Below are 20,237 nucleotides of genomic sequence, written 5' to 3'. Positions count from 1 at the left end.
ACCAAATGAGCCAGCAACACCTTTAAACATAGTATATAATATTACAAAAGTAAAGTTCCCCTTTCAGACTTTGCGATCTCTAGGTCAGATAATGTAAAGGTCATCAGTTTCAGAAATAGTGTATACTCCTTTCAATTCTTTGAAATGACATCGTTAAACTTAATAGTGCTTATTGCTTTTTGTACTCGACAAAATCAAACAAGCAAAACATTTTTTTTTTGTACTCGACAAAATCAAACAAGCAATTATTATTCTTTTTTTTTTGTTCTTGACAAAATCAAACAAGCAATCATTATTCCAGACTCTGACAATTGTACACGCCACAGAGCGAATTCCAATCACTATTACTATTCGCATGCATTTCAGTCGTTGTATTTGAACCTGATCAGTTAGCACATTAGAATCTGATAAGAAATCTACGCGGACTAATACTTTGGTACAAACTTCCCTCACTGCCACTTTGGCAACAAGTGTATCGATAGACTTACATGGACAAAAAGGGACGTTGCATTATAAAACTTGAGGGAAAGGTACTAACACAGAAGGAGGGACAGAGATTCCCAGTTGAGAAATTAATATTGATAGACAACTAGAGATAGGATGGGGCATATACATATAGCTCAAATACAGTTGAGAAATTAATATAGATAGACAACTAGAGATAGGATGGGGCATATCAATATAGCTCAAATACAGTTGAGTCATCTGAATTCTGGAACATGCAACTTTCATCTGCCCTGCATTCCACTTGCTGCGCCAAACCCTAGCTCTATAATTATGACGTCTTTATGCTGAGCCCCCCTAAACGTACACATTCCCATTCTAACCCTAATCCTAACCTACTCCTAAACCCATATAATCCCCGCAGGTAAACGTAGATGAGATCTTCTGACACCCCGGTAAGTGTTTTGTCAAGCCCACTCACCGGAATTCTTGGATCAGTCTGCTGCTGTATCCGCACCACCTGGAGATCAATGTCATGGTAGATTCAGTCACAATCATCCAAGTCAGCGCCACCAGACTAGAGGCCAGAGAGAGGTGCGAGTCGCATTAACGTTATTGCGCCAAGGTCTTCAAGCTATGAGACATTTTCAAACAGGGAGGTAAATCCATAAATGGCAAGTCATTTGGTGTATCCAGTATACAGAATACGAGAGTATTGATAAGTAGCTTATAAGAATAAACAATACAAAAGTTTTAGGCACTTTTCAGGGCGGAAGTATCCAATTTTCGAGCATTACTGTTTGTATATCATAAAGTAATTTTTTAATAAATTTAGTTGGCACCAATTGTATTTCAATATGGTTTCCTTGACACCGTTATTATGTTTATTGATTTCTAGACTCCTCCCACCCTTCCCCTTTTCGTACTCTGACGTTTGGCTCTAGGTTCCATTACATCACCTCCACTTTTCTTCATATCCCGTGCTCTTCTTTTTATACTAAAATGTTTATTGCTTACTAACAAAATCATCGCTCTTGTTAAAAGGCACCAGCATCATAAAGGAGAAATAGTCTTTTTCCTGCTGGTGTCACGCTTAGACCAGTCAATTTCGTGCGTTTAGGTCACGGCTTGACCGATCTATAATGTTAATGTGCTTAGGTCAAGGCCAGACTATGTAACGTGACTATGTTAGGGCAAGTTCGTGTCGTGTGTCTAGTTCACTGCCAGATCATGCCGCGGTGTGTCTAGGCCTCTAGGTCTTAGTTCTTCTCTCCGATGGGTCTTTATTGCAACTTGTGGTGTGTTCGTGACTACGACCGGTCGTTCGGTGTGTCTAGGTCAAGGTCAGTCATGTGTGTGTGTGTGTGTGTGTGTGTGTAGGTCAAGACCTTTCATGTGCATTTTTCTAGATCACGGCCAATCATAAGTGTGTCTAGGTCATGGTTAGTCATGGGAGTTGTCTAGGTCAAGGCCAATTATATGTTGTGTGTAGGTCAAGGACAGTCACATAAAGCCTAGACCCCTTTTGTACACCACTTGAAAGCTGCTGTTCAATAGATGATTTTTATGCGCATACATTTTCATCTAACACATGTCATAAGGTTACCACGACTCGGTTTTGACACCAATGTTAACCTGTTAAATTTAAGAGGAAGGGTCAAGGCTGACTGTCTATCCCACCCACTGCCAGAGTAAACAAACATAGACGAAAAAAAAAACCTTGTAAAAAGCAAAGAAAGTTCTCTATTGACAGCCTGCTAATTGGTTTAAACTGGTTTTAAATGTAAGCGCCGTCTCGACAACAACCAGTGAGTCAATATCCGGAATTGAACTTTGACCTTCACAAGTTGTGATCGTAATAGATTATACCTTACCTATAAACTCACTGAACTTGCCTGTCTTTTTATGTGTGTGTGTGTATGTGTGTGTTTGCTGAAAGTGTATGCTCAAGCTGATTTCATAATTTTAATGCGTTTCTTCAGATGACCACATCAAAACACAAGTATCGTGAGTGATTTGAAAACTCCTCGGTGTTATAGTGTGTATGTGTGTGTTTATGATGTAACCATGTGAACAGGTTGGCGTACGGTTTGGTTGTGTAAGCTGAATACATTAAAGAGAACAAGAGAGAGTCACGTGACAGAAGGACGTGTATTTGTAAATTATAAAGCATTAAGTCCACTCTGTCTGGTATAAACCATTAAGTCCACTCTGTCTGGTATAAAGCATTAAGTCCACTCTTTCTGGTATAAAGCATTAAGTCCACTCTGTCTGGTATAAAGCATTAAGTCCACTCTGTCTGGTATAAAGCATTAAGTCCACTCTGTCTGGTATAAAGCATTAAGTCAACTCTGTCTGGTATAAAGCATTAAGTCAACTCCCCCCTCAACTGGTCTAGATAAGTGTAAACGATTAGCGTATTGAGAAAGCTAAAAGCATGAAATAGCGCTAAACAAAAACAAACTTTATTTCACGCTCTACATAAAGACTATACTACTCTCACCTCAGTTTAGTTGTTACTAGTTGTTTGGGTCTACAACCCAATGACCGAGTATCGACACAAGGTGAACATGAAACCAGAGTACAGACCAATCATTACATCCTTCTACAAGACAGCGGATGGAGCAATGGACTTACCCAACTCTCCACCATGTGACCTCATGGAGAAATAAACTATTTATGACGTCATGCATTTAGGAGCTCTTTGAGAAACTCGAGTAGATTGAGCTGGACTGAAAATTACGATTCTGTATTTCATTTTATGTCTTCGTGTGCGTAGTTCTTGTATTTATTAATGAAAGTAATTTGTTCTGTATTTTTATGTTTCATATCAAGTCATGTTGTGTGGATGAGGATAAGAAATTCTATTTCAAATGGGGATCACCTCATCTTATCTACCCTTGACTTGCGTCGTAGGGGGGGGGGGCAGTGACAGTTCGCGAAATGAAAATGTCAGCAGCTGTTCTTTTAGAATATCGCATCTAATCTTACATTTTACAGACTTTACTTAAAAAAAGGAAAGATATTTATGTCCTACGCATTTCATATCAATCCAGTCATGTAAACTCTGCTAAGTCAAGTCGTTGGTTTTCCTGGCTGATTCAGGCAACCCGTTCCATTCTCTAATAACACTAGGGAAGAAGGAGAACTTGTACGAATTGTTTTGGCGTATGGAACATGAAATATGCATATTTTTTTCCACACCTAATGCAGACAAAGACGTCCGCAAGGGAGGGGGAGCCAGAGCTTATCTGGCGCCCGGTGCAATCTTTCACGAGAACAGCCAGCTTTCCTTTGGACAACCCTTTCGTGGTAGCCACTCTCCTTGTACCTTGAAGGATGACTGTTGAATGTGAGCCGTAAGACTTAATTATTGCTTGTAAATTAAACTGTTCCATTTGAAACATCGGCCAATTCATGCATTGCTCTATCATTCCAATATTACGTTCAACAATGAAATAGAACTCAAAACTAAACGGGGCATCTCAAACTTGTAATTTACCATCCCTTTGTGCTTGTGGGGTCTGCGCTTCAATGTTTCGTCGCGATGGTCACGAGCTCGAAATCCCGCCAGTTGTCGTTCAGAATAGAATATACTAATCATTGCAGGGTCTGATACTGTTCAATGAATTTTTTTCTATGGCCACCATTTTTGTCAATAACAACTCGAGAGTTAGTTCGACTTCAACAAAATTGGATACATGAGACTGTACCGCTGGCATTGCTTCTCACAGTCACCCTCTGGCTTTTTGCAAGATGTTTTGACTCGGATGTAATCATCTTTTTTTATGAAGGAATTTCCAAAACTGAAAGAGAAAAAATTAGGTAAATAACGTTCAAAATTATCTCTGACACACACACACACACGCACACACACACACACACACATACACACACACACGCATACACGCACACACACACACACACACACGCGCACACACACACACACACACACACACACGCATACACTTTTCTCAATGTTCTAGTTCGTTTCCTAATATTTTTTTTTCTTCAAGTCAACAAATCCACGGCTAGACCAAAAAAAAAATGGAAATGATATGAACCTTTTTTTTTTTTCGTTGCATTTATATCTACTACTTTGTATGCTAGAATTGGCTAGAAGGCTTATTATATAAAGATCATTGCGCGTATGGACTTTTTTTTTTTTTAGCTCTTCGAGAAATAAAAAGAATAGAAGCTGAAAACAAGAACAACATCCACATTTTTTTTTAAAGAAACAAAACTTACATTAAAGTGTAGTTGTATCCATTAGTTTGGATCAGTCATGTCAAACAAAATAATAGTAGATCAAGATTAACAATAATAAATCTGCGCGATTTCAAATATTTTTACTATTTTTTTTTATTTGGCGCAATTTCATGCTTTTAGATTACTCAATGCGCTATGATCCTATCACTTGGAGAGGGGCAAGAGAAGGGTATCTGGGTGATCGCTTTCAGATTCATTAATTTGACGAGTACGACTGTAAATCATTATTTAAGTCATTTCTAGACACTCTCTTTATTGACTTAAACAATTTGATAACATTGTACCAGACCGAAGAGAGCATCGGCCGGTGACTAGGGGGAATGCGGGGCAAAGCCATACTTCTTATGTTACAGACAACGTGATCTGTCTACAGGCACAACTCAGGGTGCCACTGATCAAATTAAATGGAGACAGGCACATGTACATATTTGTGTCCTGTAATAGAGTTGGCAATGCTATAAATAGATTTCCAGAGGAACTCTTCTGTTGTCGTAACATGAGTTTTACAAACGACACGACATGAGCCTGTGGGTAAAAGTGAATCTTCTAAATATATCTTTAGGCGGGATGTTTCTACTAATGAAGTAAACAAGCAGAAGTTATAAATAACTTAAGAGGAATGTGTTCATTTGTTGACCACTTACACAATCTTCATCTGGGACCTTGTAGTTTGTAATTTGTTTAAGTGAGATTCATCTTTGAGGCCTCATAAGTTCAGGCAAGGTAGATATCGTCAGCTCGATGAAAGCTGAGGGTGAATTAGTCTGGGGCCGTTTCCTGTGCAAATATGGTTGGTATTCAACCCTTTTGTAAGTTAGAAAAGGAAAATATCATTATTATTATTGACTAGTGCTTTCTTATTGACTTAATCTGGATTGCTTGGATATCTTAAGATTATTTACTAAGATTCTATGTGCGGTTACTTATATACTTGCCATATATTTTGACCAGGGCCAGCCCTAACAATTGCAGTGCCTTAAGCGAAACGGATTGCGCGGGGAACAGTCTGAGTAGGGATAAGCATAACGTCAAAATAAAGAATTTGTATTAGAAAATACATTATAATTTGCAATAAGGTTTTATTAAATGAAAGCTGACAACGCCTTTTTTTTTATATCGCGCGTTGGATTGGCACTCCAAAATGACAATTTTGTCTATTTTTCAGGAGTTTTCATGAGATTTTTATAATTTCAGGAGATTTCCAGGACTTTTAAAAATATATTTGCAATTACAGATTTCAAGGAAGCCCTGGAAAATCAGGAGGCCGAGGAAACTCTGTTATTATCTATAAGTTAATGGTTTAATTTAATAATTTACACCTAGAATTAATGCTGGGTCTATCAAAAGTGCGGGGCCCACTGCAACCGCCTAGGTTGCAGTGGTCTAAGTCCGGCCCTGATTTTGACTAACATCGCTGGTTTGACCTTATAACTTACACAGTAACTAAATGCATTTCTGCAGCATGGACTTACCTTTGGCTTCCTGGTCTAGATACATAGATTCCGCCCTCTCCCTTCTGTTTAAACTTAATGGTTGAAAAAAAAAAACAAACGAGTAAAGTTAATTACCTAATGTGTCTATCTGCCCAAGTAAATAGACTGTAAGGTCTGGCTCGTTACATTCAAAGACCCTTAGACTGTAAGGTCTGGCTCGTTACATTCAAAGACCCTTAGACTGTAAGGTCTGGCTCGTTACATTCAAAGACCCTTAGACTGTAAGGTCTGGCTCGTTACATTCAAAGACCCTTAGACTGTAAGGTCTGGCTCGTTACATTCAAAGACCCTTAGACTGTAAGGTCTGGCTCGTTACATTCAAAGACCCTTAGACTGTAAGGTCTGGCTCGTTACATTCAAAGACCCTTAGACTGTAAGGTCTGGCTCGTTACATTCAAAGACCCTTAGACTGTAAGGTCTGGCTCGTTACATTCAAAGACCCTTAGACTGTAAGGTCTGGCTCGTTACATTCAAAGACCCTTAGACTGTAAGGTCTGGCTCGTTACATTCAAAGACCCTTAGACTGTAAGGTCTGGCTCGTTACATTCAAAGACCCTTAGACTGTAAGGTCTGGCTCGTTACATTCAAAGACCCTTAGACTGTAAGGTCTGGCTCGTTACATTCAAAGACCCTTAGACTGTAAGGTCTGGCTCGTTACATTCAAAGACCCTTAGACTGTAAGGTCTGGCTCGTTACATTCAAAGACCCTTAGACTGTAAGGTCTGGCTCGTTACATTCAAAGACCCTTAGACTGTAAGGTCTGGCTCGTTACATTCAAAGACCCTTAGACTGTAAGGTCTGGCTCGTTACATTCAAAGACCCTTAGACTGTAAGGTCTGGCTCGTTACATTCAAAGACCCTTAGACTGTAAGGTCTGGCTCGTTACATTCAAAGACCCTTAGACTGTAAGGTCTGGCTCGTTACATTCAAAGACCCTTAGACTGTAAGGTCTGGCTCGTTACATTCAAAGACCCTTAGACTGTAAGGTCTGGCTCGTTACATTCAAAGACCCTTAGACTGTAAGGTCTGGCTCGTTACATTCAAAGACCCTTAGACTGTAAGGTCTGGCTCGTTACATTCAAAGACCCTTAGACTGTAAGGTCTGGCTCGTTACATTCAAAGACCCTTAGACTGTAAGGTCTGGCTCGTTACATTCAAAGACCCTTAGACTGTAAGGTCTAGCTCGTTACATTCAAAGACCCTTAGACTGTAAGGTCTGGCTCGTTACATTCAAAGACCCTTAGACTGTAAGGTCTGGCTCGTTACATTCAAAGACCCTTAGACTGTAAGGTCTGGCTCGTTACATTCAAAGACCCTTAGACTGTAAGGTCTGGCTCGTTACATTCAAAGACCCTTAGACTGTAAGGTCTGGCTCGTTACATTCAAAGACCCTTAGGGCAGTTAAAATGTTAAGGCGCAGCCGATGGAATAGGAACATTTTTTTAAAACGTCATTTTCTTGTCTTATTTTCGTGAACACGTTACTGCTAGTCTGCTGCTTAGCCTGGTGGTTTACTGAAGGAAGGCTCAGTCGCATGCGCATTCCCACAAGTTGTTTTTTGTTTACTTATGTTACGATATTTACTAAATGTACTATCATACGTTGTATGTATAGAGGTTGAAAAATAGAAATGATCTAATGTGAGTCACTTAGTATTATTAGTTTGTATAGAGACGCACCATAGTTGACGGACTTTGAACGCGACATTCAGTGACGTCACGACTTAGTTGGGTTAGAGATTATTTATGTAAATATAGTCAGCTGGTGTAAGGACTTCAGAGGAATAACGTGATACTACAGACAGAGACTTGACTGTGGCCCATTTCAATATTAAACGCCATCTGCACTTGTATAACGGTGTCTTTTTCTACATGTGTTGGTCTTGTTACTTGTTAGATAATTACATCAAATACATTCGTACAAGAAACCCAGACATCTCCAGAGTAATCTGTCGAAGACAGCTATCAACACCTACCTAAAGTGCGAACATATGTCACCTGACACCTTGGTACCATTGACGGGACCATCAAAGGAAAAGATTCTGGTCAAAGACAGACAGGAATGGTAAAAGGTTGACAGATCATGTGTGGTGCCCCAATGGTCCAACAGAGTGGCAACTAAGGGAAAGGTGAGGCTGAAGGTGAAATAATACGTTTAAATAAAGAGATTTGAGGAGAACTCCACCAACACCAACACACACACTCCCCTCCCCCCAAAAAAAAAAAAAAATTATGATTGCAGAATAAAAGAAATAATACAACAGATGCTCAAGGTTGGGTCAATTAGACCTGAAGTTCGGAGGAGAGAAACCAAGATCAGACAAGGCTGCAAGACATTGTCCTGTACACGTGAATATTATAGCTACCAACTGTACGTCTGTGTCTAGCTGAAAATCTTGATAGTTGCAGATCTTGATAGTCGCTAACTGTACGGTAAATAGCTTGATGCTAAGCTGCAGATCTTGTTAGTTAGCTACCAACTGTATTTCTGTCTGTAGCTGTAAATCTTGATAAAAAGCTACAAAGTGCACGATCTCATAACTCTGTGTCTAACTACAGCTCTTAATGGTTATCTACCAACTGTACTTAGGTGTCTAGCTACAGCTCTTAATAGTTATCTACCAACTGTACTTAGGTGCCTAGCTGCAGGTCTTGAGAGTTAGCTACCAACTGTACTTAGGTGCCTAGCTGCAGGTCTTGAGAGTTAGCTACCAACTGTACTTAGGTGCCTGGCTGCAGGTCTTGAGAGTTAGCTACCAACTGTACTGAGGTGCCTACCTGCAGGTCTTGAGAGTTATCTACCAACTGTACTTAGGTGCATAGCTGCAGGTCTTGAGAGTTATCTACCAAATATACTTAGGTGCCTAGCTGCAGGTCTTGAGAGTTATCTACCAACTGTACTTAGGTGCCTAGCTGCAGGTCCTAAGAGTTATCTACCACCCGTACTTAGGTGCCTAGATACAGGTCTTTAGAGTTATCTACCAACTGTACTTAGGTGCCTAGCTGCAGGTCTTGAGAGTTATCTACCAACTGTACTTAGGTGCCTAGCTGCAGGTCTTGAGAGTTATCTACCAACTGTACTTAGGTGCCTAGCTGCAGGTCTTGAGAGTTACCTACCAAGTATACTTAGGTGCCTAGCTGCAGGTCTTGAGAATTATCTACCAACTGTTCTTTGGTGCCTAGCTGCAGGTCTTGAGAGTTATCTACCAACTGTACTTAGGTGCCTAGCTGCAGGTCTTGAGAGTTATCTACCAACTGTACTTAGGTGCCTAGCTGCAGGTCCTGAGAGTTATCTACCACCTGTACTTAGGTGCCTAGCTACAGGTCTTGAGAGTTATCTACCAACTGTACTTAGGTGCCTAGCTGCAGGTCTTGAGAGTTATCTACCAACTGTACTTAGTTGCCTAGCTGCAGGTCTTGAGAGTTATCTACCAACTGTACTTAGGTGCCTAGCTGCAGGTCCTGAGAGTTATCTACCAACTGTACTTAGGTGCCTAGCTGCAGGTCTTGAGAGTTATCTACCAACTGTACTTAGGTGCCTAGCTGCAGGTCTTGAGAGTTATCTACCAACTGTACTTAGGTGCCTAGCTGCAGGTCTTGAGAGTTATCTACCAACTGTACTTAGGTGCCTAGCTGCAGGTCTTGAGAGTTATCTACCAACTGTACTTAGGTGCCTAGCTGCAGGTCTTGAGAGTTATCTACCAACTGTACTTAGGTGCCTAGCTGCAGGTCTTGAGAGTTATCTACCAACTGTACCTAGGTGCCTAGCTGCAGGTCTTGAGAGTTATCTACCAACTGTATCTAGGTGCCTAGCTACAAAGCGAGCTACGAACTTTGATGACTATTAGCGACCAAGTAAAGTATATTAGAAATTTGGCTACGCGTGAGTCCCTTTCCAAAATTTTTCGGATACGCAAACCACATACAACTTACGAAAATACAAAACAAAACAAAAACATTGAAAAAGTTTAAATCTATGACTAATTCGATATTGTTTTCATGAAGACTTCCCTGAAGTTTTTTTTTTCTTTTTTTTTTAGGTTAATTTTGTGTTCTTCGTGTAACATATTTATTAGAACATTTTAATTTAGTTCCATAAAATATAACATCTGGCTCGCGATCAGAACTGCCAGATGCATTATGAAAATCACTTTCATTGCACTTGATTTCAACACTGAAAAAGGACAATCTCTTTCCTTTTAAGTTTTATCGCCTTATTAAAATTATGACAGCTACAATAAGGCCCAAGAAAATAGAGACACCTAAAACAATTCCAACAGCGAGAGATGAATACTCCTTGCGATGATAGGTAATCAATTCTCTTCTTAAAGTGCAGTTCTTTTCTTTGACAGCATCACCAACATAACCATCCAAACAATGGTCACAATTAAATCTACTGCTATATCTGAAGAGTGCATCACTAGAGATTGTGAGTTGATTGCGTTTATATTATTTAAAAAAGTAAAGTTAAAAGAGTAATGAAAAAATGCATAAGCATTTTTAAAAAAGTTTATAAACTCAAAGAAATATTACAAGATCCTCCATTTAATAGGTCGTGTGTCCAAGTTTGAATGGAGATGCTGGCACAAGCTGTGAGATGCAGAGTTTGTCCTTCTCAAAATATCTATAAACCTAGTAGCATCATTCTCAAAGTATATATAATTCTAGTGGGATCATTCTGAAAGTATATAGAAACCTAGTGGCATCATTCTCAAAGTATATATAAACCTAGTGGCATCATTCTCAAAGTATATATAAACCTAGTGGCATCATTCTCAAAGTATATATAAACCTAGAGGCATCATTCTCAAAGTATATATAAACCTAGTGGCATCATTCTCAAAGTATATATAAACCTAGTGGCATCATTCTCAAAGTATATATAAACCTAGTGGCATCATTCTCAAAGTATATATAAACCTAGCGGCATCAAAGTATATATAAACCTAGTGGGATCATTCTCAAAGTATATAGAAACCTAGCGGCATCATTCTCAAAGTATATATAAACCTAGTAGCATCATTCTCAAAGTATATATAAACCTAGTAGCATCATTCTTAAAGTATATATAAACCTAGCGGCATCATTCTCAAAGTATATATAAACCTAGTAGCATCATTCTTAAAGTATATATAAACCTAGCGGCATCATTCTCAAATTATATATAAACCTAGTGGCATCATTCTCAAATTATATATAAACCTAGTGGCATCATTCTCAAAGTATATATAAACCTAGCGGCATCATTCTCAAAGTATAAATAAACCTAGTGGCATCATTCTCAAAGTATATAGAAACCTAGCGGCATCATTCTCAAAGTATAAATAAACCTAGTGGCATCATTCTCAAAGTATATATAAACCTAGTAGCATCATTCTTAAAGTATATATAAACCTAGCGGCATCATTCTCAAATTATATATAAACCTAGTGGCATCATTCTCAAAGTATATATAAACCTAGTGGCATCATTCTCAAAGTATATATAAACCTAGAGGCATCATTCTCAAAGTATATCTAGATCAGTGTAACTGATGCTTACTGCAGCATTCATGACCAGACATTGGGCGGTTATTGATGGCTCCATATACTAAACCTTTCTTTCATTAGGAAAAGTGACGCCCAAACTACGGTCCGCGGGTCATATTCGGCCCCTCGATGTATAATGATAGATTGTAGGGAGTGTTGGATGGGTCCAGCGACTAATGGATAGGAAATGCGTATGCCCAACTGATATAATTGTGGTGAACAGCAAGCAGCATAAAAAAATATAAATAAAAACAAAGCTTATCTAAGTGGAAGAACACATTTACAGCAATGTATCCTAATACTGTAAGATTTATTTAACTTTTTTGACATCAAGCAATGAATAATGAAGAATCGTTGAATTCATGGTATGTGGACAGTGACTAATGTGTACGAAGAACAAATAAAATAAAAAAAAAATACTTCCAAAAATCAAAGATCATCTAAGTGAAAGAACTCTACACTTTCAGCCTCGTATCCTAATATTGTAAGAGTTATTTCTCTTTTAATTAATTGCCACTATATTATCAACTAATGGGTTCAATGTTAGATTGCTTCATGTTTAGTTGGTAACACAATGAATGATTGCGCAAAGTTTCAACTAGATCCGAGACTGGGAAGTGAAAGAAATAACGATGTTCCAAAATTGTACCTGACAGACAGAGTTGATCTAAGCCTGGGTTGGCCAACCCATGGGGCATTCGCTAAAAGTGGCGCATTGCACAATTATAATTGGCGATTTAACCCAATCCCACCCCACCCGACAAAAAAATATTTAAAAAAAGCAAGCCTGTTCGCAGAAAAATGATAATAATCGATTTCTAGAATTAAAAAGTTCCACAGGAATTTAATTTACTAGCTATTACGACGCCGAAATAGACCGAAATGTTTTTAAAATTAATCAGACCAAAAACACAGAACACATTGCTTTAATGTAGTTGCCAGCATTAAATTGTTATTGGTGTGGTTATAGCGCTTTGAAATTTTTTATGTTACCTATTTAAGCTTTTAGTCATTAGAAAAAAATGATAATTCATTTATTGGCCTTAAGTCTCTCTAAGGAAAAACATCAAATGGTCAGACATATTTAAGGAAGCAAAGTCATGTCTAGGAAATCATCAAGTAAATAAAGTGAAGTCAAGTGAACTGAGCATTCAATGACTGGTAGAGTTACTGGAACTGTAATCTAGCTTATAAGAATTTTAGATAGTCCTCGTCTGAGATAACATTGCTATATACACCAAGAGGCTCCTCGTCTGAGATAACATTGCTATATACACCAAGAGGCTCCTCTTCTGAGATAACATTTCTAAATACACCAAGAGGCTCCTCGTCTGAGATAACATTGCTATATACACCAAGAGGCTCCTCGTCTGAGATAACATTGCTATATACACCAAGAGGCTCCTCGTCTGAGATAACATTGCTATATACACCAAGAGGCTCCTCTTCTGAGATAACATTTCTAAATACACCAAGAGGCTCCTCGTCTGAGATAACATTGCTATATACACCAAGAGGCTCCTCGTCTGAGATAACATTGCTATATACACCAAGAGGCTCCTCGTCTGAGATAACATTGCTATATACACCAAGAGGCTCCTCTTCTGAGATAACATTGCTATATACACCAAGAGGCTCTGTTTGTGGAACAATTTTGAACTTGCAGCATGTTAGGGATACCAGTTGTGAAATGTTTAAATAAAATTAGGAAAAGCTAAGACAAGAGAAAGTTGTGATTTGTTGGATCCTTTTATTGTGAGGAAGTGCATTTCTCCTTCTTCTTCCTCGTTCTTATTTTTATGTTGGAGCGTTCAGATGACTAGACCAATAAATCAGGGAGCTCTCCATATAGTTTTTTTTTTATTGGGGTGTCTTGTACGAGGCTCATGAGGTGCACTAACTTTCTAGAGGAAAAGGTCTCAGAAGATTTCTGGAAACTGAAAAATATCACACGTGGTTTTCTAGAAGAGAAAGATGTGCTTTCCGAGGAGAACAGATCTTCTGAGGGATGAAAAATGGATGTTTCATTATGCACTTTTAATTCATGATACTTGACATCTGGATAATCTAAATCTATCTGTGTATGGCAAGAAACAACGAAACATTGATTTCTAGCTTTGTAAATGATATCACTGATTAAAGTGAAAACTGTTTATCTTTCATTTAAAAAAAAAGATTTGAGTGATTCCCACATTTTAAAAAAAGTTCCCTTTGTGATCTATGGGGCAGATTTTGTTCTACGGTTAGCGAGGGTGCCAACAACGAACTGTCTTTACTTTTTCCCATCTAATGTCAGGTACCCGTTAGATCTAGGTGGACTAAGAGGCGCCCAAGGATCCCGATATTAAAAATTCCAGTCCTCTCCAGGATTCGAGCCCAGGACCGCGATTCAGAAGCCAAGCTCTTTACCGCTCAGCCACATTTAAAAGAACAAAGTATTAAAGATCAAGTCAGCTCTACGAAATACATTCAAGAGTCTTTTGTAGTTTCTAGGTGAAGAGGAAGACTGAATGTTCTCATTTATAAATAAATTTTCAGTTACTGAACGAAATTTTCTAAAGATTCCTTCTGAATCTGAAAACAAATTTACAGCTGAACTGAAATGGAATTTTGTGAACTTTCCTCAATACCAGAAGCATATGAATGATTAATTTTGGAGGACATTGTCATGTTAACATTTTACAGTACTAAGAAAATGTGAGGTCACGAAATTAATACTTAATACTGCAGATTTGGTGAAAGCTAAGTAAATTAAAAAATATACTTGCTATGTATATATAATAATATATATATTATACATATATTATATATATATATAAACATACACATGCATATATACACTTCTTACTTATTTTGCCTGTATGTGAATTATTTAAAAATTGAAAACTGTAACAGTGTTCATAAATGATGATTAATCTTGAGGTCATACAGAAATAGTAAATTACAAATCTAAAAATGCAAACTAAAAATATTAACAAAGACAGACTTAATAAGTAAAGTTTATTTTGTTGTTCTTTCTTCATAAGTCCCTCTCCTCTACCCTATACATATGTGTATAACAAACCAAATGTGTACGAATGACCAATAATGACCATACTTCAAAGGACTAAAACCTGTATAATTTTAAGTGGCGCATCTGAATGAGAAGTAAAAAAAAAATTGGCCCATGGAGGAAAAAGGTTGCCACCCTTGGTTTTCTAAGCTTTGTAGCAAAGAAACTCCGTTTTCTTGTTTGTTGTTGAACGCTGCTGGAAATGAGGTCAATTTTGTTTTCATTTTGCATCAGCTGCTTCCAAAATCCGTTTGTTGGACTCTCTACATGTAGAATGACATCACAAGCAACTTGTTAGCCCCCGTGTAGGTTTGTGTTGTTTCTCTCTTCGTAAAGTACCAACAGCAGAGAGAGTCAATTGCGTAGAGGAATGGTACATGCACAGCAATCTCAAATGCTAGTATTAAATACGTGGAAAAAAAAAATCATGCCTGCGCGGTTAGTAAAGTGATTAGACTCTTCACTTGCCAGGATTACCCATTATATGTTGTATTAATAAAAAACAAATACTACCGCGCTCTCTCACTCTCTCTTCTCTATCCCTCTCTATCTCTTTCTCTCTTCATCACTCTCTCTCTCTCGCTTTCTCTCTCTCTCTTTCTCTCCCTCTCATTCGCTGCTTTGTCTCATTCGCTGCTTTCCTACAATGTTCTCTCTCTACCCCCCCAACTGAAGTTCTATTTAAATAGTGTAAGTGTTCGCGTCATCAGACGATTCATTTTAATGAAAAACATTTAGAGTCCAGCAAAAGAGAAATTGATTACGTTGATGACCAGATTAATTTACCATTTAGTCAATCCATTATTAGATCAATGCAGTCAGCCAGCTACAATATCTATCGATCTATATCTATATATACATATATATACTAGCATTTAAATTAGCATTACCAGCCCATTAATTTGGTTCCAAGATATAATATTGTTTATTTTGCCCTTTTATAACTCGGGGCGGCCTGTAAATTCGAGTAACACTTCTCTACTCCCCTGACCCTAACTCTCCGCCTTTACAAAGAGTCTTATTCATACTAACTCACTGTATTTCTGCTTTTCAGTTATTTTGAAATATTTGATAGGCTCTAGAATATATTTTGGGGCTGGTCCATTTTCATTTTTTTACATACTGATCCGCCCCCCTTTCCTTTTAAAAACTTTCATTTTATAATCTGTTACATCTTATTGGCATGGCCACATTTATAACGCATTTACGTTTGACCAATGAATCGATTATTGTAACACTTACCCCCCCCCCTCCACCCAACGCCTTTGGAAATAGTCCTACATTACAAACTCTAAATATTCAGGTGACCTTTCCGATATTTATCGAAATATTTTAAAGACTCTCTGATTCTTTTCAGGATGAGTCTTTTTTAAAATTAATTTTGCATTTTTCGCATAATATTTTGGCTGGAAACCCCCACTCTCTTGTAGCATGTATTTTGGCCCGTGATTTAAAGTTTGTTCGGTTAAATAACAACAAACACATGACTCTGGACTGAGAATTTCGTTTATTGCAATCTCAATAAGCATATGGTCTCTCTTTTGTTTGATTAAGTATGAGTCTATCAGGTCTTCTATACAATACATACTTTCGAAAGTTAAACCAAGTCAGTCTGTTACAATATCGACATAGTCAGTGTCTTTAAAGATAAGCCTAGTCAGTCTGATACAAGATCAACCTAATCAGTTTGTTACAAGATCAACCTTATCAGTATGATACAAGATCAACCTAATCAGTCTGATACAAGATCAAACTAATCAGTCTGTTACAAGATCAACCTAATCAGTATGATACAAGATCAACCTAATCAGTATGATACAAGATCAACCTAATCAGTATGATACAAGATCAACCTAATCAGTATGATACAAGATCAACCTAATCAGCCTGTTATAAGATCAAATAGTCTATTACAACTGTGTTTCACTAACTGTGTTCCCTGGAACCTTGTGATTAGTGAGATTTGAATAGGTGTTCTAGGAACTACTGGAATAATTGACGAGTAGGCCACCGCGTGAATTAACCTCTCTCAGTCTGATACAAGATCAACCAAGTCAGCCTGTTACAAGATTAAAATAATCAGCCTGTTACAAGATTAAAATAATCAGTCTGTTACAAGATCAATATAATCAGTCTGTTACAAGATCAATAGAATCAGTCTGTTACAAGATCAATCTAATCAGTCTGTTACAAGATCAATCTAATCAGTCTGTTACAAGATCAATCTAATCAGTCTGTTACAAGATCAATATAATCAGTCTGTTACAAGATCAATCTAATCAGTCTGTTACAAGATCAATCTAATCAGTCTGTTACAAGATCAATATAATCAGTCTGTTACAAGATCAATATAATCAGCCTGTTACAAGATTAAAATAATCAGTCTGTTACAAGATCAATATAATCAGTCTGTTACAAGATCAATATAATCAGTCTGTTACAAGATCAATCTAATCAGTCTGATACAAGATCAAACTAATCAGTCTGTTACAAGATCAACCTAATCAGTATGATACAAGATCAACCTAATCAGTATGATACAAGATCAACCTAATCAGTATGATACAAGATCAACCTAATCAGTATGATACAAGATCAACCTAATCAGCCTGTTATAAGATCAAATAGTCTATTACAACTGTGTTTCACTAACTGTGTTCCCTGGAACCTTGTGATTAGTGAGATTTGAATAGGTGTTCTAGGAACTACTGGAATAATTGACGAGTAGGCCACCGCGTGAATTAACCTCTCTCAGTCTGATACAAGATCAACCAAGTCAGCCTGTTACAAGATTAAAATAATCAGCCTGTTACAAGATTAAAATAATCAGTCTGTTACAAGATCAATATAATCAGTCTGTTACAAGATCAATATAATCAGTCTGTTACAAGATCAATCTAATCAGTCTGTTACAAGATCAATCTAATCAGTCTGTTACAAGATCAATCTAATCAGTCTGTTACAAGATCAATATAATCAGTCTGTTACAAGATCAATCTAATCAGACTGTTACAAGATCAATCTAATCAGTCTGTTACAAGATCAATATAATCAGTCTGTTACAAGATCAATATAATCAGCCTGTTACAAGATTAAAATAATCAGTCTGTTACAAGATCAATATAATCAGTCTGTTACAAGATCAATATAATCAGTCTGTTACAAGATCAATCTAATCAGTCTGTTACAAGATCAATCTAATCAGCCTGTTACAAGATCAATCTAATCAGCCTGTTATAAGATCAAATAGTCTATTACAACTGTGTTTCACTCATGTGTTCCCTGGAACCTTGTGATCAGTGAGATTTGAATAGGTGTTCTAGGAACTACTGGAATAATTGACGAGTAGGCCACAGAGTGAATTAACCTCTCTCAGTCTGATACAAGATCAACCAAGTCAGCCTGTTACAAGATTAAAATAATCAGCCTGTTACAAGATTAAAATAATCAGTCTGTTACAAGATCAATATAATCAGTCTGTTACAAGATCAATATAATCAGTCTGTTACAAGATCAATCTAATCAGTCTGTTACAAGATCAATCTAATCAGTCTGTTACAAGATCAATCTAATCAGTCTGTTACAAGATCAATATAATCAGTCTGTTACAAGATCAATCTAATCAGACTGTTACAAGATCAATCTAATCAGTCTGTTACAAGATCAATATAATCAGTCTGTTACAAGATCAATATAATCAGCCTGTTACAAGATTAAAATAATCAGTCTGTTACAAGATCAATATAATCAGTCTGTTACAAGATCAATATAATCAGTCTGTTACAAGATCAATCTAATCAGTCTGTTACAAGATCAATCTAATCAGCCTGTTACAAGATCAATCTAATCAGCCTGTTATAAGATCAAATAGTCTATTACAACTGTGTTTCACTCATGTGTTCCCTGGAACCTTGTGATCAGTGAGATTTGAATAGGTGTTCTAGGAACTACTGGAATAATTGACGAGTAGGCCACAGAGTGAATTAACCTCTCTCAAAATAAGCAATGTGTTCAGCTAAAACTCAGAATGTGCGAAATGTTCCGTTCAGGAAACACTGTTACAAGATCAACCTAAATAGCATGATACAAGATCTAACTAGTCAGCCGACTATAAGTAAACCTAGTCAGCCGACTACAAGATCAACCTATTCAACTGACTACAAGATCAGGGAACAGTTCAATGTTTATCTCTAATCACACGGAACATGTTTACAGGACATCGGGAGCTCACGTCTGCGCCAGTGTCTAGGTTTCTAGGTTTGTGTGGTCTGCAGTCTGGGTTTATAAGTTTGGACTTTGTTTATGTGGACGCAACATCTGTGTGTGTGCGTGTCTGCGCGAGTGTGTGTCTGTGTGGGTAAGTTTATGTTTGCGTGAGTGTCTATCAGAATGGTGCCTAAAAGTAAGCAATAGATTAGAAAGACTTCAGTAGTTAAACATTTTCTAGTCGCGAACCAAATCTATTACTAATATCGTAAAAAAAGAACATTTGCTTTTTTTTTTTTAAACGAAAACATTTTTACATTTCTTAAAATTTTTAATTGAAAGACATGACGTTGATTTTATAAAAAAAAATCTGGAAAAAAAAGCCAACGGCATAGAACTATTTAAACTGGCACTAGAGACAAGTATTATACGCTTATGGGAATTCTAATGGTAGCCTATAAAGTTTAGAAATTTAGATCTAGATTATATCGGGATTAAAAGAACACTTTTAACTACAAAATGCGTCATTGATTACATCCACGTTCTCTCTCTCTCTCTCCCTCTCTTTCTCTTTCCCTCTCTCTCTCTCTCCCCTCTCTCTCTCTTATTTAACAATAACATTAACATTAACTATCTAGATCTACGCCTTCAAAATGACCCTCGTCGTGTAAAACTAGGTCAGTATAATTGTGGACTCTACTGGTAACAGGGTCAACAGAGAGGAACTCATGGGCTAATAAGGAAATGTAAATTAAACTACTGATTTTTTGGTCAAATGAAAGAATTGCTCCAAAATATTTTTTTTTATTGCCTTGACTGCGTCTTTTTACTCACAAATAAGCTCAGCACTGCAAGGTCTCTGTCTGCGTAGATTCGACCAGATTCGACCAGATTCGACCATCTTTGGCAAGCAGGGGCGGACTGGGTGTCCAAATCGGCCCGGGCAATTCTATACAATCAGGCCCATAAATTGCATATATGATGGGTATCCAATTCTAGGCATACATGTCCTCAAAATCATTTTAAGTTTGAGCATAGATAACTGTACACATGCATGCAGTGAGATCTATATTTTTGATAGCAAGTATAGGCCTTATGTTGCTTTTTAATCGCTAAGTGTGTAGGCCATAAGATGATGAAGCCTACTTGTAGCACTGTCTACGGATGTATGCTATTACATTATTTCTGAAAATGTGTTAGATTACACTGTATAGAGATTTTTTTTAACACGGCGCACAGAAGGGAC

The sequence above is a fragment of the Biomphalaria glabrata genome, chromosome 2, assembly GCF_947242115.1.
Source record: "Biomphalaria glabrata chromosome 2, xgBioGlab47.1, whole genome shotgun sequence".
In the NCBI taxonomy this organism is placed as follows: domain Eukaryota; kingdom Metazoa; phylum Mollusca; class Gastropoda; family Planorbidae; genus Biomphalaria; species Biomphalaria glabrata.
This window is presented reverse-complemented; position numbering follows the sequence as displayed.